Source organism: Equus asinus, chromosome 18 (genome assembly GCF_041296235.1).
Source record: "Equus asinus isolate D_3611 breed Donkey chromosome 18, EquAss-T2T_v2, whole genome shotgun sequence".
NCBI lineage: Eukaryota > Metazoa > Chordata > Mammalia > Perissodactyla > Equidae > Equus > Equus asinus.
The window spans coordinates 2,376,986-2,402,348 of NC_091807.1; the positions used below are offsets into that span (position 1 = coordinate 2,376,986).

A 25,363-nucleotide genomic window follows, 5' to 3' on the forward strand; every position below is an offset into this window, starting at 1 on the left:
TTCCATTCCCCATTGTCACAGGTAATTAAGAGTTGTATTTATACTTAAACTGACTTTGCTATAAAACTTCTTTTAAAGTAATAAAAAGGGCCTAAAAATATTATCTTTCCCCAGGCATGAGACTGATATTTTTTAATGCTTAACTAATCAAACTTGAATGACAGTCTCAGTTCATGTTATGTCAGAAAGTATAAGTTCCTCACTTTGTCAGTTATCTCATAAAGTAGGTTTTTGAAATTCTCATGAGCAAACTAAAGAATGTAAAGACATATGATAACCTATCAGATTTCTTAAGAGATGGACAGAATTTACAAAAGGATCTTAAAGTAATGTAAATAATATGAAACATACCACAAACATGGGAAAGGATGGTACAATTACCCTCCCCCTTCCCAGATGACATTACAGAAATCTTCACACCTTCTGGTCTAGATCTGCCATAGACGAGGCGCAGTGGCTAGACGTTTAAGTGCTCACCTCTCTCTGATTTTCACCTCAGTGATGAAAAGCCTATGCAGGGAACCACAGAAGTCCATGAAGTTACCCTAGGAGAGAAGGATGTAGATCCTGGGTATGTGTGGTCCCTTTTGGCCTGCTTGTACTGAGCTAAATGTGGTGGATAACTGGATGCCAGCTGCTCCTTATCTCCTGATGCTTTTCCAAGTAAGGAGTCTTTTTAATGGTAGGGATGTATTTTTTGGCACTAATTTGCAATATGAAAGAACTTTGGAAGTAAGGTGAGTGTTTATTTTGAAGGTTGTTAAAATTATGCTTCTTTGCTTTTCAATTTATTTATTTAACAAACTGGCTAAAACATGATTAATTTTTCTAAGGTTATTTTTTCTTTAAACAGGGCTTTGAAATTTCTCAACCATGAAATCTCAATTGCAGAATGTCATTTTTATGCAAATGAGAGAAGTATACATACCAGAGTGTTCATCTAGGTTTTCAAATCTTGGTGTTCAGAATTATATGAAAATAGCATTTGCATAACGATCATATTAGTTTATGACATAGAATACAAAATGGTAGCATAGTTTGACAAAAAAATCTAGGAAAAGAAAAATTTTTAAATAGGTAAAGGCAATAGGAATAATGATAATAATACCTTCCATTATCAATTAATTATTTATGGACCTTAAAGCGCATACTAGGTGCTGTGGTACTGTCATCCATTCAAGGAATTTACATGATAGTGGTAAGAGAAACAGTACACAATAGTACCAATATGACCAGAGACATATCAAAGTTCCATGGAAAGACTAAGCTGGGAAAAACTGACGTCCTGAGATGAGGTCAAGGTTGACAGAGCTTTACAGAGAACTTCACCCAAGAATATGAGGTGCTTACTGGACATTCAAGCAGAGAAAGGCATTCTCATGAGAGAGGGCAACGTAGGGCACAGAAAAGTGAAAGACCATGAACTTGACAAGGAAGCCAAGCAACTAAAAAGAATGAGTGTCAGAGCTGAGTTTGTAAAAATATGCAAGGGTAGGACAGAGAAGGCTAAGAAATCTGTATTTTTGTTTGTAACTTAGGGGGAGTTATTGATATATATTAAAGCAAGAAAATAGCTTGAAGAGAAATAGTTTCTAGTTATTCTAGAATGAGGATTTGCAGAAGCATCGAAAGAAACAGGTTCCCTGAGACAGAACAGAGTCTCACTCAGGTTCCCTTATCCTGGCTGAGAAATAAGGGAATCCTTGCTACCCAAAGAGATCAGTATAAGACGGCAAGAAAAGAAGGCAGGATTTCTGCAGGTGTGTTCTGGGTAACATATGATGGTGCCTAGAAGCGGTAGGAGAATGCAAGAAGAGAACTAATGTCTGGTGAGCATCCAACACGTCAGGAAATACCTTTTAGTACACATGATCTTATTTAGGTTTCACAGCAACCCTATGAAGTGTGAATTATTACCTCAAAGTCAAATATGGCTGACTTAAGTTCCAGAGAGGTGAACTTGCCCAGGATGATACCCCTGCTAGAGGCAGAGACAGGATCTGAAACCCTCCCTGTCTGATATCACAGCTCACACTCTTTGTGTAGTCTCTTACCTCAAGCCGCCTCTTCACAGTTGAGCTTGCAGTAACAGATGACTGGCCATTCCCAAACCCTACACCTTTCAGGGAGAGGGCTCTGGGACAGGATTCGGAGCTCTCTGGTTTTATGGGGAAGGTGTAGTACAGTCAGAAGCCAGGTCAATACATCTCTGTGAGGCTAGGATGGGTTCACCTTTAATAGGGGCCACAGTGCTGGAGAAAAGGGAATAGATGCCAGAGATGTTCTGTAAGCAGAACTGAGAGGATACAGCGACCCATACTATGTGAAATGAAGAGGAGCCGGGCATTACGGAATGACTCTTCTGGCTTGGGAGAGCAGGTAAAAGAAGGTACCATCAACCAACGTATAGAATATAGGAGGAGCTATAAGCTCCATGATTAACAGATTAAATCTGGCCTGAAAACAATAAACATACATTAGTAATTACTCAAATATATTCTGGAGAGGGAAACCAGGATTTTACAGCAGCACATTTCATACATTTCCTGGTAGTTGATTTATTGCAGGCCCAGGCAAATGAACATATATAATTCATTATCAGTCAGGTCAAGACAACTCTGAAGTTTATTATTGAGGGTCATTTAAATACATCAAATAGAACTTAAAGATCTGAAACAGACACTACTTTTCTGGTGATAGATATGAAAATCACAATGGAAAGTTAATTTATTATGGCTATTGCTTGAAAAGTTGTTAGAGTAAATAAGACAGATTTATTACCATGACATACTTGTATGTACTTTGGCTACTGCACAATTTGAAATGATTTGGCATAGTAATGCTTCCTATGATCACTATCATCGAGTCTGAACATCATTTTTGACTATGGGAGGAGACACAAAGTATGTTCCCAAGTATAGAAATTCCGGAGGTAGAGAAGGATGATTGGAGAGATGGATAGTTCAAATAAAAACAAAACGACTTTCCTTTGCCTCGTTTTTGAGAGCTTTCATTCTTATAGAATTATCTTGAGTTGAAAATAAGTAGAATTATTTATTTGAATCAATATGACATTTTTGGCTTTCTGTATTCAAAAGAAAAGCCAAGAATGTATTTCATAAACAAACAACGTGATTGTGAATGCACACCTGGCACATTGGCAGTTGTGTGCAGCTGTCAATCTGATTCTGAGCCAACCCAAGCCTGTTTCTGCTGAGGGACTCATGTGATGGCTATGAATTCACTCATTCAAAGTGTTATTGAGTGTCTACAGTGTTCCAGGCAGCATTTTAGGTATGGGCCTGAGAATAAAAATGGAAAGGTCCTTCCTTAATAGGGGAAAGAGACAATAAATAGATAAACAGATAAGTATAAATATAATTCCCAGGGCGGCTTTGTGCTATGAAGAGTGATAAGGGAAAAGGCCTGTTTTACACGGATGAGCTTGAAATAGTGGCCAGGATCCAATGATGCAGCATTTCACAGGCTTGTTAAGGGATATATATTAGAGCAGAACCAGGAAGACTTGCTGATGGATTGGATGCAAGTGGGAGGGAAAAAGAGGGGTCAAGAATGACATCCATATTTTTGGCCCAAGCAACCAGGGGTTTAGTGGTACCAGAAGAAAAACAGGCAAGATTTGGGGAGGAACAAGTTCAGATGGAACATAGAGCGGTTGCCTTGGGACCTGTGTATTCTGAGATGTGGATTAGACATGCAAAGGAAGATGTGGTAGAGCCATTGGATAGCCATGTCTAGAGGCCATGGGAATTCAGGGTGCCGGCTACATAAATCTGGAGAACTTCTGAATATGTACATTTTTTTAAGCCATGGGAACAGTAGAGACAACCTGAGTGTGGATAAAGAAGGGACGAGGGCTGAAGAGAGACCAGAGGGCGCCCCAGCATCTTGAGGTCCTGACGAGGAGGACGAGCTGCAGAGTAGACTGCGCGTGGCAGGAGGGTCATGAATCCGGACACCTCTGCTCTCTGCATTACTTCCCTCCAACTCAAGCTGGCAATCCACCACAGCTTGTAAACTGCTGACATTCTCCATGACAATCAAAAATCAATGCACTGGGAAAATAAAAACCCTTTGAAAGGAATACCAGGCAGAATTGGGACCACTGGAATTTCTAAATCTAAAATATAGAGAAGAAATTAGCATAAACTTAAAAATATTTCTCATAGATGGTAACATATGCTATTTAACAAAAAAATAGTTCATTTATTAAACAGGTACTTCTAACTTTGTAGCTTACATAATATAGTATACTACGTTGTCTCTTTAAAAATATTAAATCCATATATGTGCAACACAAGTATATTAATCTTCTAAATAATAAGGTGTATTTCTATAAAACTAGAAATTTTTAAAACATTCTTTGATTAACTCAGACAACTGTGTAAAGTTTGGAAGGTATTATTACCACCATTTTGCTAATAAGCACAGTGGGATTCAGAGATTAATTGATTTGAAGAATGACATCCAGCTAGGAGCTAGCAGATGTGCGACCCAAACAAGGATCTTATGACTCTTAATCCACTATTTTTCCCCGAGATCACCATTTACTATGGAGTTCGATTTCTTATTTACACTTAGAATCAGAGGATGTGTGTGGGTTGTGCAAGTTGTGTATTGCATGGTGAGCTATGCATGGTCCCCTCACACCGGGCAGCAAGCAGCTTGAGCAACACTGGAAGTGGCTGTGATGGAAATAGCACTCTACATTGACTGTAACTTCAAACAACCTCAGAAACATGGAGGGAGAAGAGCTAAAGCCAATTTGTCAACACATCAGGGATAATGATCATCCCTCCAAATAATAAAAAAAGGAAAATTAGATTTTCCAAATAATAACGATTATTTGTTAAATCTAAAATTCTGCAGGTTTTCTTTCTGATATAGCATTTTACATCTATTTTTCATTTTCTGGAAGCAGTTCTCTTAATTTGCTTTATCCTTAATTCATGTTTACTCACTTAAATGCTCCATTCCCTAAGGAAAATTCTAAGTTTCCACCCTATCTTCTTCCAGCAGGTTCTTGGGCCCCTCCTTCCTTTCACTTTTAAACACTACTGGCCATTAGTGACCCAATCAACCAATGGTGGTGGCCTTTCCTGGAAACTGTTCTCATACTGACTTTTGTCACCTCAGTGTCACTTCTGCTCTCCGTTCCTGATTTACCACATTGTCTTTTCGTTTTAACCCTAATTCTCAACTTATTTTTCCCCATCATTTAAATCTGAGAATGCTCACCATGTTGTGATAGACTGGCTTATTGGTTTTCATCACCACTCCACCTCCTCATGCTCCTGCTCTTGTGAGAAGTTAAGGAAAAGCTCACAGTCCAATAATCTCACTCTCTCTTCTTAGGGCCTCCCTAAAAGAGAAAAAAAGAATGAAACAAATTATTTCTTTTCTATTCTCCTGAAACTTTTCCAGCCATATGATACCCCGGCTCTGGTGTCCTGATGAAACTGGAGCCCTTCCTCCCTCCCCCACCAATAGCCACTTTTTAAAGTGAAACAACAGGTTTAGAAGTCAAAGAAAAGAAAAAGACTTGTGTGTGTGTGAAGATAAATTGTAATCGCTGCGTTATGAACTGCATACTAAATGAGGACATTTGGCTAGTTCTTTTTGTAATTAATATTTATCAATATCTATCAGACATTTGATTAAAGATCAAATAGAGAACTGGACGTAAACTGAATTACAACACTTGGGACAGTGGTTTCATTGACCTGTTCATCTATCTGTTCTACAATGGGGAGCAGGACTAGTGTTATCAATAACAGAAAGGCAATGATGAATATTTCAGGATTTAAGGGGTTATGGGAAGACTCTATTTCTACCAGGTGTGGGACATCAAATCGCTAACATTTTAATCTAGAATAAGCTAATGGCATACTACATTCCATGCTTTGTGGGATTAAGGGTAGAATGCCATAAGGTCACTGGCTATATAGTCTGTCATCAATTTCTCATGAAAAAAAGGAACCCATAATATTGGCCTGTTCTATATCATAGAGTTGATAAGATGAAAAGAGATAATGTACTTGGAAGTACTTGGGAAAGTATAAAGATTACATAAACATAACTTATTATGAGTTCCTAGAATTCTTTACAGTAGCTTTCAATAAAAGAACATAATGCAGAAAACGTGGATATAAAATCCAAAGGAAAATTTTTCATAGAATTTAATTTAAACAATCTCTGTGCACCAAAAGCATACATCATTCAATATCTTTAAGCCTGAATAAAATGTTGAAAAAGCACTATTGATAGGAAATGTTAAATATTACCTTAGGATTGGTTTACTCATTGGCGATACTATTATTACTTCTCTGAATCAGTTAGTTAGGAAATCAATGCACATTACCCTCAACTGAAAAGTAACTGTTTATTTGACATGTTCTAGAATGCTTATACTGACTTCTGGTTTAGTCATATTTAGTATCCTTCAAGATAAATTTAAAACTTGCTTTGCCTGAGTTATATTCAAATAGTCATGAAAAAATTTACAAAACATAAATACTGCTGGTTGAACCGTAAATCTTAGCCACTTTATTTTGGCTCATTCCTTTTGCATTAAGGTAGAAAACTAGCAATATTAATAATAATAAATTTATGAGATTGACTTTAACCAAGTGTACCAATATTAACTCCCAAATTTATTGCTTAGAATTTACCTTTTGAATTAAAAAAATGTAAAAATATGATCAATTACTTTACGAAGCATTAAGTAAATATTCTAAAACAACGTTAGTATATTTCCAAGCATCTAATTGCATCTTTGATCATATATGACCATCCTATCACATATTTCTCAACATCTTAGAGATGTTGGCAGTAAACAACAGATCCTACTCTCTGCATTTGAGCACAAATCATGTTAAAATGGCTCGTAATTCTAGTGGACTAGAGACATTTAAATCTTTACTCTTGCCTATTTCTTTCACTTTTTTCTATCAGATTTTAGGATTTAGACTTGCTCATTATTACTACCTTTCAAAGTTGGGTTAAAGTATTTCTACTGCTCAAAAAGAAATGTAAATATTCACGTAGAAATGTAAAAAAAGCAGAATATTAAAGTTAAAAATTGAAATTATATATCAGTGCAATAGCCTTGAAAACAATCTCAATAAGTTGAAGAGTTAAACTGTTCACATTCCATATTTATTTTTTTCCTCATTTTGGTTGAGTCTGTATTTGTCAATATTAAGCATGAATTTTGTTTGAAATACTGATTAATATTGAATCTCACTTTGGGGAATTTATAAAATATAAAAAAGGTTTGGCTTGATATTAGTTAATGTTATTTTATTACTATATACATTAAAATTTTATAATCTTATACGCTGGCATGATGGAGATACTGGTCAACTATAAAGTTTTTAAATTAATAAATGATCATATTCCCCAATTTTATTTCTTTATATATCTTTGCCACATCTCAGCATAAATATAAACGTGGAAAACTAAAAGCGGAAGGTATTTTGAAAAGGAATAGCATTATAATGATGATCTCAAAGAAAAAAAAAGGCAAGAGAAAAATTAAACAGGAAGAATCTAATTAACATGAGGTAGTTTACAAAAATTATTCTAGCCTTCTTCCATGAATTTAGAAGATCCAAACTCACAAACTAGATGAAAAATAAAACTGCCCTATAAAAGTCAAAAAATTAAATAATTGACACAAATATATAAAAATATTCAAGACTTCAGAAGAAAAATCTTACCATCTTGTGCAAACTGGATTAGCAATTAAAATATTTATATGTGTGTCAGGTTGTGGAGAAATGAACACAACCGTACAAATTTACCGTGACAATTGGTAAAATTCTTTCATCCCAAACATGTCCATATCATTTGACTAGTAATCCTATTGCTGGATATCTATCATGCAGAAATAATTTAAATGAAGTAATACGCACAAGAGACAATTCATTGAATTGTTTATAACAGTGAAAAACTGGAAGAAAATTCTCTGTTGTTCTACATGTAACAGGATGTTGAAGAATATTTTTTCTGTTTCCTTGAATTTCAGCCAAAGCTGAAGACAGGAGGCAAGAAGAACCCAATATGTAAGTTTAAAAGTCTACCAAAAAGGTTCTAGTTACTGAGGCAAATTCCTGCAGAGCTGATGGAGAGGATTCCAAGGTTACCCGGTGCTATAGACCGAATGTTTATGTCCCCCCAAATTCATTATATTGAAACCTAATTCCCAAAGTGATAATATTTGGAGGTGGGGCCTTTGGGAGGTGATAGGTCGTGAAGGTAGACCCCTCACAAATGGGATTAGTGCGCTTATAAAAAAGACCCCAGAGAGCTCCCTCTCCCCTTTCACCCTGTGAGGACACAGACAGAAGATGGCTATCTATGAACTTGGAAGTGGCTCTCACCAGACACTGAATCTGCCAGCACTTTGATCTCAGACTTCTCAGCCTACAAACTGCATGAAATAAATTTCTATTGTTTATAAACCACCCAGTCTATGGCATTTTTGTTATAGCAGCCTGAACTAAGACACCCTGTTATACCCTCCCCTCACACCTGGGTCTAGGGTGAGGCAAGTAAGCTTTCTGGAGTGCAGAATTGAAGGAGGTACTTGCACAGCCCTGAGAGTAAATGCCTCCTTAAATATGCACTCTAGGCTTCTTTCCTACTGGATATTGGTTTAGACTGTAGACTTAATGGTATGTCTGTGTGACACATAAACAAGGGAAACCATAAATAGAGAGAGGCAGAGATAGGGTGGTGGGGAATGGGGTGCTGAAAGAGGGGCGGCAGTGGAGGAGCTTACAAGCCCCCCATTTGGCATGACAGGGTATCTGTCTCCTGTAGATCAAGCGGAAGCCCAGGATGACATTTAGGTCTGAGCCATCATCTCCCACCATTCCTCCTGCTCTCTACATCTTTTGCTTCTGGAGTTGACTCGCTCCATGAGCAGGCTTCATGGCAGGGTGCTGGCAGGATGGCTCAAATACAAGTATCTTCTAGATTTTCCCTTGACACACCGGAAACATATAGCCTTGCTATTCTCAACAGTGGGTTTGACTCTTCACTGTCACCCTTCTATCAGCCCCATTGCCTTGTACATAGAAGTTCCTCTCACAAACTCTCTGGTCTGTACGTCAATTGGTATCAATACTGTCAATAATGAAAAAAAACTGAAGATTTTTGTGGTTATGTATGTATTTAGTGCAGCTCTTTTCAGGTTCTCTGATTCATTCAGATGGCTGCTTTACATCTGAGCTGAGGTTTCTCTGTTGAGAGCTCTTCAGACATGAGAAAATAAATAAGTGCAGAATTTACAGAGTTACACTGCATTTGTGTACTTCTTTAGAGCAACCAAGAACAAATCACAAGAACTCTTGTTTTCCTTCCTGATAGTGGTGTCTTCTTGGGATTCTACGAAAGTAGAATGCAATTTCTGAAGGTTATCAGTTTCCACAGAATCTGTACTTGTCGATTCCATTTCTCACAAAGAATATCTTTCTACTAACTCTCCTGAGTCTGACAGAGGTGTACTTTATATAGCATGGCTTCATCAGCAACGAGAGCAATAGTACCGAGGCAGCATCTGCAAAACCAAGGAATGATGATAACCTTGACGTATATTTAAAACACCTTGGTAATCTTACCATTTGTCTTCTTTAACTTTTTAAATGTAAACTTCCTGTAAGTCACTTGGAGTAAAGGCATCTGAAATACTGCTGGAATCAGAAGTCAAGACACATTCTAGCTGTGATCTCATTTGCAAAATTTAACAGTTTGCAGGATGCCAAAAGTGTTGCTTAGTTCATATACAGAACAATAATGAAATGCCAGAACTCTCAGAAATCCAAGTGTATCATTCCAAACTGGTACAGTTTCAAGGACTCATAAATCATGTTTTGCCAGCTAAAATGCATAACAACCTGTGTAGGAATTTTGCAATGTGAACGGTAAGAACCATTGCCTAACTTTTCTTATTGTGTATTTATTGCTTCTAATCCTGTTTACAAACATTAAAAAATCATTATCACTATCAAAAATGCCTCTTTTTTTATTTTTTGTATGTGACATGCCTCCACAGCATGGCTTGATGAGCAGTGTGTACGTCTGTGCCTGGGATCTGAATCCACGAACCCAGGGCCACTGAAGTGGAGCGCACAAACTTAACCACTACGTGACTGGGCTGACCCCCTAAAATGCCTCTTTATTGACTATTTATGTATAATGATATATTATGTACTACATAGAGATGCACTTCTCATCTTTTGGGAACTTAAAGTCTAAGAGAACAATAATGACGTAGACTAAGATGATTCAGAAAGCTCTGTTGAATGAAGTTAATACCTCCCCCTTGATGGCATTCATTTGTAGGGCTACCAATTCAGCACAGCTGATACTTTTTCTACACATTGGGAAATATAAGAATTAGTAATAATAAGAAATTGGGTAGCATTTAATTTCATTTGTGTGTGTGTGTCTGTGTGCACACACACACCCCTGCATGCATGTAGGTGGTTATTTGGAAGTTCAAAAAAACTATGGTCTCATAACATTCAAGTTGGTCTACTTTGTACACATAATACTTTATATTTATAAAGTATTTCTGTAATGCATTTTCTTATTTTGATAACAACAACAGTTGTGAGATTTTTAAGGAGGCCAAGAATTATTATACATTTCTGGCAGCTCAACAAACAAAGACAAAAAGATGTTTGAGACTTGACCAAGATGACACTACTAATAAGGGGCCTAGGGAGGATTACTTCATCAAGCTTTCATTGCTTACTAAATATGAATTTGTTGATATTTTTAAACCTTATTTTAGTCACTAGTCACTGGGTACACGATGATTAAAGATGTGTTCCTTGCCCTTCAGAAGTTCATGGTATAGTGAGGGTGGTGGCAGAGATATTTTTATACGTGAACTATATGTAAATGTAACAAGTTCAACTATAAATATATACAAATAAGAGCTGTGAGAGGCTGGTAAACTGAATAACAATTTCTAGAGAGACTCTAGGCGTATTCTGTTGAGGATGTGATTGCTAAGTGGTTCTCAGTTGAAAAATCCAGAATGGTGAGCTAATCTGGTTTAGAGATGACATTGAAAATATAGATAAGGCCAGACTGTGAAGCATCTTTACACCAGGTTAAAAGCACTTGATTCTATCACTCTTCTAAGCCTTGCTTTCACCACACTCCATCAACCCCCAAGTCCCACCAAAACAAAATCAAACAAATTAACAAATTATGAAAAATATAGAAATAAATAGTTAAAACGAAAAATCAGGAGAGTTTTGATGTAGAAACTAAAGAGAGAGTTTTAAGAAGTAGTTTCTGGGATTAACGTCAGCAACATGGTGGAGTGAACTGTTCTCTTTGTCTCTCTCCATTTTGAACTACAACTAAATGGACATTCATTGACTAATGGAGGAAGCCCACATAGCACAACAGGATGCCTGAGAGAGAGACCCATGCAGCTATACATCTGAGAGTGGATGGACTGGCCCCCTGGGAAGTGGCGGAGATAGGTGAGTACACTCTGATCTCCCCTGGTAGCCCTGTGCACGCACAAGAACACTTTCCAACCTGATGCAAATGCCCTGAAAGTGGGAACACATGCCAGGGCGACCATAGGAGGAGGCAGCAGTAACCCATAGCCTGCACTCATGTTTGTTCTCCTGGTGGGGAGAGGGAGCCCACTGCACTCCTGTGCTACCAAGGAGCAGCCCTAGCTTGGCTCCTAGCAAGGAAGCCCTGCCCACCAAGCACAGCAGCCCTGCAGACTGTAAACAGAGACTGCAGTAGACCTGTGTGCTAGGGGATAGACTTTCCAGCCCTGTGCACAAGCAGTCATAGTGCTCCTGAGCCTCCAAAGAGGGAACGCGTCCTGGGCAGCTGTGAGAAGAGGTGCAGCACCCTTAAGCCCACTAGGGTTCACTTTCCTGGTGGGGACGAGGAGCTCTCCATGCCCCTGCGTCACCATGGAGCAGCTCTAGCTTGGGTCCCAGTGAGGGAGCCCCACCCACAAAGCATAGTGGCCCTGCACATCACAAAGACTGTAAACAGAGACCACAGCAGATCTACGCACTGGGGCAAATGCTCCCCAGGTGTGCATGCAAGTGCTTATAGTGCTGCTGAGCCCCCAAAGAGGGAACGTGTCCTGGACAGCTGTGGGAAGAGGTATGGTAGCTTTGAGCCCACTCGGGTTCACTTTCCTGGCAAGGAGAGGGAGCCCACCATGCCCCTGTGCCACCAAGGAGCAGACCTAGCTCACTTCCCAGCAAGGAAGCCCTGTCTGCGGAGCACAGCGGCCCTGTGGACCGTAAACAGAGACAGCAACAGATCTACGTGCTAGGGCAAACATTCCCCAGGCCCGTGCATGAGTGTTCATGGTGCCACTGAGCCCCCAAAGAGGGAATGTGTCCTGGGTGGCTGTGGGAAGAGGTGCAGCAGCTTTTAGCCCACTGTTGATCACTTTCTGGCAGGAAGGGGGAGCTCAGAGTGCCCCTGAGGTGCCAAAGAGTGGCCCTAGCCCAGCAAGGAAGCCTCGCCCACTAAGGACAGCCCACACAAGTGCCTGAATGCACCCCAGCCTGGGGCCAGCACCCATAATACCCTGCAGCTTCCAGCAGATGGGGTGGTCCCAGAAATGCTGCCCCTGCTTGCTCCTAGTGTTAACAGGAGGAATCGACGTCTTAAGAATACCACAGATGCCCCGACAAAAGAGTAGTTCATCAAACACCATGAGAAACTGCAGCAACAATTCAGACCAGAAGGAAAATGACAATTCTCCAGAAACCAAGATTGAAGACGTAGAAATTTATGATCTAAATGACAGAGAATTCAAAATAGCTGTCATAAGGAAATTCAATGACTTACAAGAAAACCCAGATAGACAATTCAAGAAGCTCAGCAATAAAATGAATCTCTTCACCAAAGAGATTGAAACTACAAAAAAAATGAAGCAGAAATTCTGGATATGAAAAGCAGAATTAATGAAATAAAAAATAATCTGGAATCATTAAGAAATAAAACAGATCTTATGGAGGAAAGAATTAGTCTTCTAGAGGACAAATATGTAGAAATTCTGCAGGTGGAGGAGGAGACAGAACTAAGATTTAAAAAAACCCAAACTCTTCAAGAAATATCCAACTCAATTATGAAAAGCAACATAAGGATTATAGGTACTCCAGAGCGAGAAGAGAGGGAGAAAGGAGCAGAGAGCTTGTTCAAAGAAATAATTTCGAGAACTTACCAAACCTGGGGATGGTGTCAGATTTACAGATAGATGAAGCTAATTGAATGCTCTACATTATCAATGCTAAAAGACCTTCTCCAAGGCATGTAATAGTAAAAATAGCAAAAGTTAATGATAGGGAAAAATATTAGGAGCAGCAAGGCAAAAGAAAATAACCTACAAAAGAAACCCTTTGAGGCTTTCAGTGGATTTCTCAGCAGAAACCCCACAGGCTAGAAGAGAATAGAATGATATATTCAAAATACTGAAAGACAAAAACTTTCAGCCCAGAATACTCTATCCAGTGAAACTTTCCTTCAGATACAATGGAGAAATAAAAGCTTTCCCAGATAAACAAAAGCTGAGGGAGTTTATTGCCACTGACCTCCCATACAAGAAATAATTAAAGATGCTCTCACACAAGCAACAAAAAGCCAAAGATCTACAAAGCTCTGAGCAAGAAGATAAATAGGCAGACATGATCAGGAACCTGCAGCTTTCTACCAGAACAGAGAGACAAGGACTCAATTACAACTTAAAAGAGAAAGGGAAAGAAAGCATGCAAAGTAATGATAAACACTTCAACTTAGCCACAAACTCACAAGATTAAAATCAGAACAATTTGTAACAGTAATTACTCAGAAGGGGAGAGGAAAGGGAAGGAATCTGCTTAGGTTAACGGAGATAAGAGGCTAAGAGGAAACGGTCTATCTCATCTCTAATATCTTCCATACAATCCCCATGGTAACCACTAAACAAAAAATCAGAGCAGAACTACAATTCACAAAAGGAGAGAAAACTGAGAAATCCACCTCAGAAAACCACCAAAATGAAATGGCAGTTAGAAATACAAAGCAAGAGAAGCAGTGGAAACATAGAACAACCAGAAAACAAGAGGTAACATGGCAGCATTAAGCTCTCATATAACAATAATCACTCTAAATGTAAATGGATTGAATTCTCCAATGAAAAGACACAGTGTAGCTGGATGGATTAAAAAATAAGACCCAAAAATATGCCGCCTCCAGGAAACGCACCTCAGACCTCAGCTCCAAAGACAAACATAGGCCCAGAGTGAAGGGATGGAAGACAATACTCCAAGCTAATGTCCAAGAAAAGAAAGCAGGTGTTGCCGTAATTATATCAGACAAAGCAGACTTCAAATTAAAAAGACAATGAGAGGCAAAGAGGGGCCGTATATAATGATAAAGGGGACATTCCACCAAGAGGACATAACACTTATTAACATATATGCACCTAACACAGGGGCACCAAAGTACATAAAGCAATTATTAACAGACCTAAAGGGAGAAATTAACAGCAACATAATAATAGTGGGGAACCTCAACATCCCACACACATCAATGGACAGATGATCCAGACAAAAAGTCAACAAAGACAGAGTAGATTTAAATGAAACACTTGACCAGATGGACTTAATGGAGCATTCAATCCAAAAACAGCAGAACATACTTTCTTCTAAAGTGCCCATGGAACATTCTCAAAGATAGGTAATACGTTGGGTAACTAGGCAAGCCTCAATAAATATAAGAAGGTTGAAATCATCCCAAACATCTTTTCTGACCACAGTGCTGTGAAGCTAGAAATCAACCACAAGAACAAAACTGGGAAAGTCAGAAATATGTGGAGACTAAACAATATGCTATTGAACAACAATTGGATCATTGAAGAAATCAAAGGGGAAATTAAAAAATACCTGGAGACAAACAAAACTGAAAATAGAACATACCAACTCTTATGGGATGCAGCAATATGGTCATAAGAGGGAAATTCATAGCAATACAGATTCAGCCAAACCACCAAGAAAAACCTGAAATAAATAATCTTAAAATGCACCTAACAAAGCTAGAAAAAGAAGAACAAAGCCCAAAGTCAGCAGGAAAGAATAATAAAAATTAGAGAAGAAATAAATGAAATAGAGACTAAAAAAACAGTAGAAAGGATTAATGAAACTAAGAGCTGGTTCTTTGAGAAGATAAACAAAATTGACAAACCCTTAGCCAGACTCACAAGAAAAAAAGAGAGAAGGCTCAAACAAATAAAATTAGAAATGAAAGAGAAGAAATTACATCAGATACAGCAGAAAAACACAGGATTATAATAGAATACTATGAAAAACTATATGCCCAGAAATTAGATAACCTAGAAGAATGAATTTTCTTTTTGTTTTTAGGAAGATTAGCCCTAAGCTAACATCTGCCATCAATCCTCCTCTTTTTTTACTGAGGAAGATCATCCTGAGCTAACATCCATGCCTATCTTCCTCTACTTTATATGTGGGACGCCTGCCACAGCATGGCTTGACAAGCAGTGCTAGGTCTGAACCTGGGATCTCAACTGGCAAACCCCTGGCTGCCGACGTGGAATGTGCAGACTTAACCACTGTGACACTGGGCCGGCCCAATAACCTAGAAGAAATGGATGAATTCCTGGACTCATACAACCTCCCAAAACTGAATCAAGAGAAAATAAAGAATTTGAATAGACCAATCACAAGTACAGAGATTTAAACAGTAATCAAAAACCTCCCAAAAAACAAAGGTCCAGGTCCAGATGGCTTCTCTGGAGAATTCTACCGAACATTCAAAGATTCAGTACCTATCCTTCTCAAACTACTCTGAAAAAGTGAAGAAGATGGAACACTTCCTAATTCATTCTATGAGGCCAACATTACCCTGATACCAAAACCAAACAAGGACAACATGAAGAAGGAAAACTATAGGTCAATATCACTGATGAACTCAGAAGCAAAAATCCTTGACAAAATATTGGCAAACCAATACAGCAATACATTAAAAGAATCGTACACCACGATCAAGTGGAATTTATTCCAAGGACTCAGGGATGGTTCAACATCCACAAATCAATCAATGTGATACACCACATTAACAAAATGAGGAATAAGAATCACATGATCATCTCAATAGATGCAGAGAAAGCATTTGACAAGCTCCAACATCCATTTATGATAAAAAAAAAAACTCTCAATAAAATGGGTATTGAAGGAAAACACCTCAACATACTAAACGTTGTATATGACAAACCAATAGCCAACATCATACTCAATGGGGAAAAACTAAAAGCTATCCCTCGGAGAACAGTAACAAGAAAAGGGCGCCCACTCTCATCACTCCTATTCAACATAGTAATGGAGGTATTGGCCAGAGCAATTAGGCAAGAAAAAGAAATAAAAGGAATCCAAATTCGAAAGGAGGAAATGAAACTTTCAGTATTTGAAGATATGTTTCTACATATAGAAAACTCTACAGAATCCACCAGAAAACTATTAGAAATAATCAACAACTACAGGGTACAGAATCAATTTAAAACGATCAGTTGCATTCCTATACACTACCAATGAACTAGTAGAAAAAGAAATCAAGAATACAATCCCATTTCCAATAGCAACATAAAGAATAAAATATCTAGGAATAAACTTAACCAAAGTGTTGAAAGACCTGTACACTGAAAACTGTAAGACATTATTGAAACAAGTTGAAGAAGACATAAAAAAATGGAAAGATATTCCATGTTCATGGGTTGGAAGAATAAAATGTAATTAAAATGTCCCATACTACCTACATCAATCTACAGATTCAATGCAATCCCAATCAAAATCCCAAAGACATCATTCACAGAAATAGAACAAAGAATCCAAAAATTTATATGGAGCAACAAAAGACCCTGAATAGCCAAAGCAATCCTGAGAAAAAAGAACAAAGCTGGAGGATCACAATCCCTGACTTCAAAACATCCTACAAAGCTATAATAATCTAAACAGCATGGTACTGGCACAAAAAACAGACAAACAGATCAATGTATCAGAATCAGGAGCCCAGAAATAAAACCACACATCTATTGACAGTCAATCTTTGACAAGGGAGCCAAGAACATACAATGAAGAAAGGAAAGTCTCTTCAATAAATGCTATTGGGAAAACTGGACAGCTACATGCAAAAGAATGAAAGTAGACCACTATCTTGCACCATACACAAAAATTAACTCTAAATGTATTACAGATTTCAATGTAAGACCTGAAACCATAAAAATCCTAGAAGAAAATATAGGCAGTATAGTCTTTGACATTGGTCTTAGCCACATCTTTTCGAATACTGTGTCTACTCAGGTAAGGGAAACAAAAGAAAAAGTTAACAAATGGGACTACATCAGACTAAAAAGCTTCTTCAAAGCAAAGGAACCATGAACAAAATGGGAAGACAACCCAGAAACTGGGAGAAAATATTTGCAAATCATTTATCAGACAAGGAGTTGATCTTCAAAGCATATACAGAACTCATACAACTCACAACAAAAAAACCCCACAAACAACCCAATCAAAAAATGGGCAGAGGATATGAACAGACATTTTTCCAAGGAAGATATACAGGTGGCTAACAGACATGTGAAACAATGCTCAACATCACTAATCATCAGGGAAATGAAAATCAAAACTACACTGAGATATCACTTTACACCCATTAGAATGACTATAATTACTAAGACAAAAAGCAACAAGTGTTGGAGAGGATGTGGAGAAAAGGGAACACTCATACACTGCTCGTTGGAATGCAAACTATTGCAGCCACTATGGAAACAAGTATGGACATTCCTCAAAAAACTAAAAATAGAAATACTATATGACCCAGCTATCCCACTACTGGGTATCTACCCAAACAACTTGAAATCAACAATCCAAAGTAATATATGCACCCCTATGTTTATTACAGCATTATTCACAATAGCCAAGACATGGAAACAATCCAAGTGTCCATCAACCGATGATTGGATAAAGAAGATGTGGTATACATATACAATGGAATACTACTCAACCCTAAAACAGATGAAATCATTCCATTTACAACAACATGGATGGATCTGGAGGGTATTGTGCTAAGCAAAATAAGCCATACTGAGAAAGACAAACACCATATGATTTCACTCATATAATATAAACAAACACATGGACAAAGAAAATATTTGTTCAGTGGTTACCAGAGGAAGGGGGTGAGGGGTGGGTACAGGGGGTGAAGGGGAACACTTATGTAGTAACAGACAAGAAATAAGGTACAACTGAAATTTCACAATGATGTAAACTATTGTGAATTCAATTAAAACATTCAAAAAATTAAAGGTTGATTAACCTTAGTATTCCTAAAAAGAAAGAAGTAGTCTCTGAAGACAAAAGTGTTAAAAATGACTATAACCACAAAAATTTGCTTATAGATACACAACACAAAAAGAAGTAAATTCTGACATCAATAACCTAAAATAGGGGGAGTGAACATGTAGAATTTTTGTATGTGATTGAAGTTAGATTGTTATCAGCCTACAATAGACTGTTACAATTATAAGAAGTTTTATGCAAGCCTCATGGTAACCATAAAGAAAAAAACTACAGTAGATATAAAAATGATATGCAGAAAAGAATCAAAGTTCTCACTCCAAAAAGCTTCATCACAACCCAAAGGACAACAGCAAGAGAGGAACAAAAGAATTACAAAACAGACAGAAAACAATTAACAAAATGGCAATAGTGAGTCCTTTTCTATCAACAATTACTTTAAATGTAAATTGATTAAACTCCATAATCTAAAGACGTAGAATGGCTGAAGGGATAGAAAACAATTTCCAACTATATGGTATCTATAAGTGACTCACTTTCTATTTAAAGATACATATAGGTTGAAAGCGAAAAGATGGAAAAAGATAATCCATGCAAATGGTAACCAAAAGAGAGCAGAGGTAAATCAGACAAGACAGATTTTAAGTCAAAAACTGTCTCTAGAGGCAAAACAGTCATTACGTTATGATAAAAGGGTCAATTCACCAGGAAACTATAACAGTTAAAATATATATGCATCCAACATTGGAGCACGTAATATATAAAGCAAATATGGACATTTTGAAGGGAGAAATAGACAACAACACAAGAATAGTTTGCAGTTGTCAGTGCAGTCAACTCAATTCTGACTCCTGGCAACCTTAGTATGGCAGAGCAGAAGTCAGTCTGGTCTTCTTGAGCCATCCTCTCATCTTCCAGAACTATATCAGAGAATGCTCCCCTGCTATTTATAGGATTTTCATGGCCAATTATTTTGGAAGTGGATATCCAGTTCCTTCTTCCTAGTCTGTCTTAGTTTGGAAGTTCTGCTGAAATATGTCCACCATGGCTGACCCTGCTGATATTTGAGATCTGGGTGGCAGAGCCTTTAGTATCACAGCAACATGCAGCTACCACAGTGTGACAACTGACAGCAGGGTGGAATGGTTTCCTGACTGGGAAACAAACCTGGTCCATGGTGGTGAGAGTGCTGAATCTTAACCACTAGACCGCCAGGGCTGTCTATAATAATAGTAGGAAACTTCAAACCCCACTTTCAATACTGGATAGATCATCCAGAGAGAAAATCTATAAGGAAACAACAGATTTGAACAACATTAGAACAAATGGACCTAACAGATGTATACAGAATGTTCTATTCAACAGCAGCAGAATACACATTCTTCTCAGGCACACAAGAACGTCCTCCAGGATAAATCACATATAGGTCACAAAACAAGTCTCACCAAATTTAAGAACATGGAAATCATTCAAAGTATGTTTTCTAACCACAATGGTATAGACCTAGAATAACAAAAGGGAAATAGAAAAACTTATGAATACATGAAAATCAAACAACATACTCTTGAACAATCATTGGGTGAAAGAAGAAATCAGAAGGAAAATTAGAAAATAGCTTGAGACATATACATTGCTGTATTATGGAATGCAGCAAAAGCAGTAATAAGAGGGAATTTTATAGTGATAAACACATGTGGTAAAAAATAAGAAAGATCTCAGGGCTGGCTGAGTGGCGTAGTGGTTAAGTTCACGCACTCCCCATTGGTGGCCTGGGGTTTGCTGGTTTGGACCCCGGGCATGCACCTACACACTGCTTGTCAAGCCATGCTGTGGTAGGCGTCCCACACATAAAGTAGAGGAAGATGGGCATGGATGTTAGCTCAGGGCCAGTCTTCTTCAGCAAAAAGAGGAGGATTCCCAGCAGATGTTAGCTCAGGGCTAATCTTCCTTGAAAAAAAGAAGAAGAAGAAAGATCTCAAGTGAACAACCTAACTTACACTTCAAGGAATTATGAAAAAGAAGAACAAACTAAGCTCAAAGTTAGCAGAAGGAAGGAAATAATAAAGAGTAGAGAAGAAATAAATGAAAACGAGAATAGAAAAAATAGAAAAAAATCAATGAAATTAAGAGTTGATTTTTTTGGAAAAGATCAACAAGATTGACAAAACTTTAGCAAGACTAACCAAGAGAAAAGAAAGAATATTCAAATAAATAAAATCAGAAGTGAAAAAGGAGACATTATAACTGATGACACAGGGAAAAAAAAGATCATAAGAAACTACTATTTATAATTATACATCAACAAATCAGAAATCTAGAAGAAATGGATAAATTCCTAGCAGCATACTGACTGACCTAGCAGGAAAACTGACTGAGACTGAATCAAGAAGAAATAGAGAGCAAGAACAGATCAATAACAAGTAAGGAGACTTCAGTGGAAATTAAAAATCTCCTATTAAAAAAAAGAAGTCCTTGAGCCAGTCCTGATGGCCCAGTGGTTAAAGCTCGGCGCGCTCCACATCAGCAGCCCGGGTTCGGTTCCCAGGCGCAGAACCACACCACTCATCTGTCAGTAGCCATGCTGTAGCAGTGGCTCACATAGAAAAACGGGAAGGACCTACAACTAGAATATACAACTATGTACTGGGGCTTTGGGGAGGAACAACAAAAGAGAGGAATATTGTCAACAGATCTTAGCTCAGGGTGAATCTTTCCCAGCAAAGAAAAAAGAAAAGAGAGAAAAGACCAATTACATTCAGCTCTGCCTTTAAAAAAGCCCAGGATCAGATGGCTTCACAGGTGAATTCTACCAAACATTTAAAGAATTAATACCAATGCCTCTCAAACACTTCCAAAAACAGAAGGAACATTTGCAAACTTATTTTATGAAGCTAGCATCACCCTGATTATTAAAGCTCTACAAAGACACCATAAGAAAAGAAAAATATAGGCCAAATCCCAGATGAATATGAATGTAAAATCTCCAACAAGATGTTACCAAACTGATGGGCCAGCCCTGTGGCCTAGTGGTTAAGTTCAGTGTGCTTTGCTTTGGCTGCCTGGATTCACAGGTCTGGATCCTAAGCACAGACCCACACCACTTGTCAACCATGCTGTGGCAGCAACCCACATATAAAGTGGAGGAAGATTGGCACAGATATTTGCTCAGGGCTAATCTTCCTCAGCAAGAAAAACAAAATTAGCAAACCGAATTCAACAGCACATTAAAAGGATCATACACCATGACCAAGTGGGGTTTATCCCTGGGATACAAGAAGCTTCAACATAGGCAAATCACTTAATGTTAGATACTACATTCGCAGAATGAAGAGTAAAGGTCACAGAGTCATCTCAATAGATACAGAAAAAGCATTTCACAAGATTGACACCCTTTCCTGGTAAAAATTCTCAAGAAGTTAGGAACAGAGGGACTTACCTCAACACCATAAAGGCCATATATGAAAAGCCCACAGCTAACATACTCAGTGGTGAAAAACTGAAAGATTTCCTGAAAGATCTGGAAGAAACAAGGACACTCGCTCTTGCCACTTCTGTTCAATATAGTCCTGGGAGTCCCAGCCAGAGGAATTAGGCAAGAAAAGGAAATAAAAGCCATCCAAATCAGAAAGGAGGAAGTAAAACTATCAGTTTGCAGATGACATGATCTTATATGTAGAAAACCTTAAAGACTCCAAAAAAAAAAAAAAAAAGAAAACCTGTTGGAACTGAAAAATGAATTCAGTAAAGTTGCAGAATACAAAATCAACATCCAAAATCAGATGTGTTTCTCTACACCAACAATGTACTATCTGGAAAGGAAATTAAGAAAACAATCCCATTGACAATAGTATCAAAAAGAACAAAACACTTATGAATAAACTTAACCAACGAGGTGAAAGACCTGTAGTCTGAAAAACTATAAAACACTGATAAAGAAAATTAAAGCAGACACAAATACCTGGAAAGACATTTAGTGCTCACGGATTGGAGACTTAATATTGTCAAAATGCTCATGCTGCCCCAGCAATCTACAGATTCAACACAATCCCTATCAAAATCCCAATGGCATTTTTTACAGAAATAGGGAAAACAATTTGAAAATTCCTATGGAACCACAAAAGATCCTAAATGGGCAAAGCAATTTTGTGCAAGAAGAACAAAACTGGAGGCATTACACTTCCTGAGTTCAAAATATATTGCAAAGCTACACTAATTAAAACAGTATGGTACTAGCATAAAAACAAACATACTGACCAATGGGACAGAATAGAGACCCCAGAAATAAATCCAACATGTATATTGTCAACTGATCTTTGATAAAGGTGCCAAGAATGCACAATGGGGAAAGGGTAGTCTCTTCAATAAATGGTATTGGGAAAACTGGATATCTACATGCAAAAGAATGAAATTGGACCCTTATCTTACACTACACAAAAAATTAACTAAAGATGGATTAAAGACTTAAAGATAAGACCTGAAACTGCAAAACTTCTAGAAGAAAACATAGGGTAAAATCTTCTTGACATTGGGATTGGCAATGATTTCTTGGACATGACACCAAAATCACAGGCAACAAAAGCAAAAACAGACAAGTGGGACTACGTCAAGCTACAAAGCTTCTGCACAGCAAAGGAAGTAATAAACAGAATGAAAAGGCAGTCTATGGGATGGGAGGAAATATTTGCAAGCCATATATTTGATAAAGAGTTAATATCCAAAATGTATAGGGAACTCCTACAACTGAACAGCACAAAACCCCCAAATAACTTGATTTAAAAATGGAACTGAATAGACGTTTCTCCAAAGAAGGCATACAAATGGCCAACAGGTGTATGAAAAAGTGCTCAACATTGCTATTCATCAGAGAAATGCAAATCAAAACCACAATGATACCACCTCATATCTGTTAAGATGGCTATTATCAAACAGATGAGAGATAGCAAATGTTGGAGAGGATGTGAAGAAAACACTCACAAGGTTGATGGGACTGTAAATTGTTGCAGACACTATGGAAAGCAATGTGAGGATTCCTCAGAAAATTAAAGATAGAACTACCATATGATCCAGCAAACTCATTTCTGGGTCTATACCTAAAGGAATTAAAATCCTCATCTCAGAATGATCTCTGCACTCCTATGTTCATTGCAGCATTATTCACAATACCCAAGATAAAGAAACAGCCCAAATGTCCAATCAACAGATGAATGGATAAAGAATATGTGACATATACACATAATGGAGTATTATTCACCATTAAAAAGAAGGAAATGCTGCCATTTGTGACAACATGGAGGACCTGGAGGATACTATCTTAACTGAAATACACCAGTCACAAAAAGACAAATACTACATGATCACTCATATGAAGAGTCTAAAACAAATGCATAGAAGCAGAGAGTAGCATGGTGACTGCTAGGGGCGAGTGGAAGGGGGAAATGGGGAGGTGTTAGTCAAAGAGTACAAAGTGTCATGTGAGATGAATAAGGCCTAGAGATCTATTGTACAACATAGCACCTATATTTAATAATACCATATTGCACTCTCAAAAATTTGCTAAAAGTGTACATCTTTTGTGTTGTGTTCTTATCACAAAAAAATAATAAATAAATGGGGCAAGAGACAACTCTTGGAAGTGATGGATGTGTTTATGGCATAGATTGTGGTGATGGTTTCACAGATATATACTTATCTCCAAACTTACTAAGTTGCATATATTAAATAGGTACAGTTTTTTGCATATCCATCATACTTCAATAAAGTGGTTTAAAAAAAGGAGGAGTAGGGGCCAGCCCAGTGGCGCAGCAGATAAGTTTGCATGTTCCGCTTCTCGGCGGCCCAAGGTTTACTGGTTTGGATCCCGGGTGCAGACATGGCACTGCTTGGTAAAAGCCATGCTGTGGTAGGCATCCCACGTATAAAGTAGAGGAAGATGGGCACGGATGTTAGCTCAGGGCCAGGCTTCCTCAGAGAAAAGAGGTGGATTGGCAGTAGTTAGCTCAGGGCTAATATTTATCAAAAAAAAAAAAAAGTAGTAGTAGTTTCTGTAGGTTATAATCAAACTCTGCCAAGCGATAAGAGAAGATGAGGGTTGAAGACTGTTTTTGGAGTTATCAACTTGGAGGTCACTGGTGATTTCAGTAAGACTAATTACAGGAGAATGATATCTCCATGGCCGTTCTACTAAGTCCTTCCCCTCAACTAGAATCATATGCTTGCAAAAGTTGTCCTTTCCATAATCAATATTTTTTTCTGTCATGTTTCAAATTTCCTCAAGCCTCAGTTCTCTGAAAAATTAATCCAAACTCATGCATTGCATGAGAGTAGATGGGTTAACTCATTCCTCAATGAAAGCCTGGATAAAAAGTCTGAAATAATCACCAAGGTAACTTTTTCTTTTTGAGGAAGATTAGCCCTGAGCTAACATCTGCCACCAGTTCTCCTCTTTTTGCTGAGGAAGACTGGCCCTGAGCTAACATCCATGCCCATCTTCCTCTGCTTTATATGTGGGATGCCTACCACAGCATGGCTTGCCAAGCGGTGCCACGTCCGCACTCGGGATCTGAACTGGTGAACCCCAGGCCGCCCAAGTGGAACGTGCGCACTTAACACTGCACCACCAGGCCAGCCCCTAACTTTTGTTTTATATAACAGAAAGAGGAAAAGCACCTTCACCGATCTGTTGCAAAGAGGGAAGGCGGTAAGTGAATGCTAGGGAGGTCACTCCTGCTTTCATAAGAAAAGCTACTAAGACATTATCATCTGCTACATGAAGAACAACCCTTCCACATCTGTAGGAATCAATAGCTTCTGACTTCACCTTCGGCATAGAGCAAGTTAAGAATTTCAATTAGTGATTATGAAATAACTGTAGGAATTTACACTTCCCATCGTGTTACCTTCCTGGTCGAAAACTGTCAGTGTCTCTCTGGTGATAAGTTGTATAACTGGGCTGCAGTTCTTTTTCTATAAAATGAGATGAT

The 25,363-nt window shown here is 38.1% G+C and overlaps 1 long non-coding RNA gene across 3 annotated transcripts in view; it reads right to left on the reverse strand.

Moving 5' to 3' along the window:
- Positions 1–406: 406 nt before the first annotated feature.
- Positions 407–25,363, reverse strand: part of LOC139040969 (uncharacterized) — a 43,116-nt gene continuing 18,159 nt past the window's right edge. Inside the window, exons 2-3 of one of the 3 annotated variants that reach the window (XR_011495330.1) lie at positions 5,260–5,383; positions 407–545 (exon numbers count right to left, since the gene is read on the reverse strand). This is a non-coding gene — a long non-coding RNA (uncharacterized lncRNA). Of the gene's footprint in view, positions 546–2,598; positions 4,142–5,259; positions 5,384–25,363 lie in introns of those variants that run through there. The other 2 variants (XR_011495329.1, XR_011495328.1) reach the window with 2 other exon arrangements.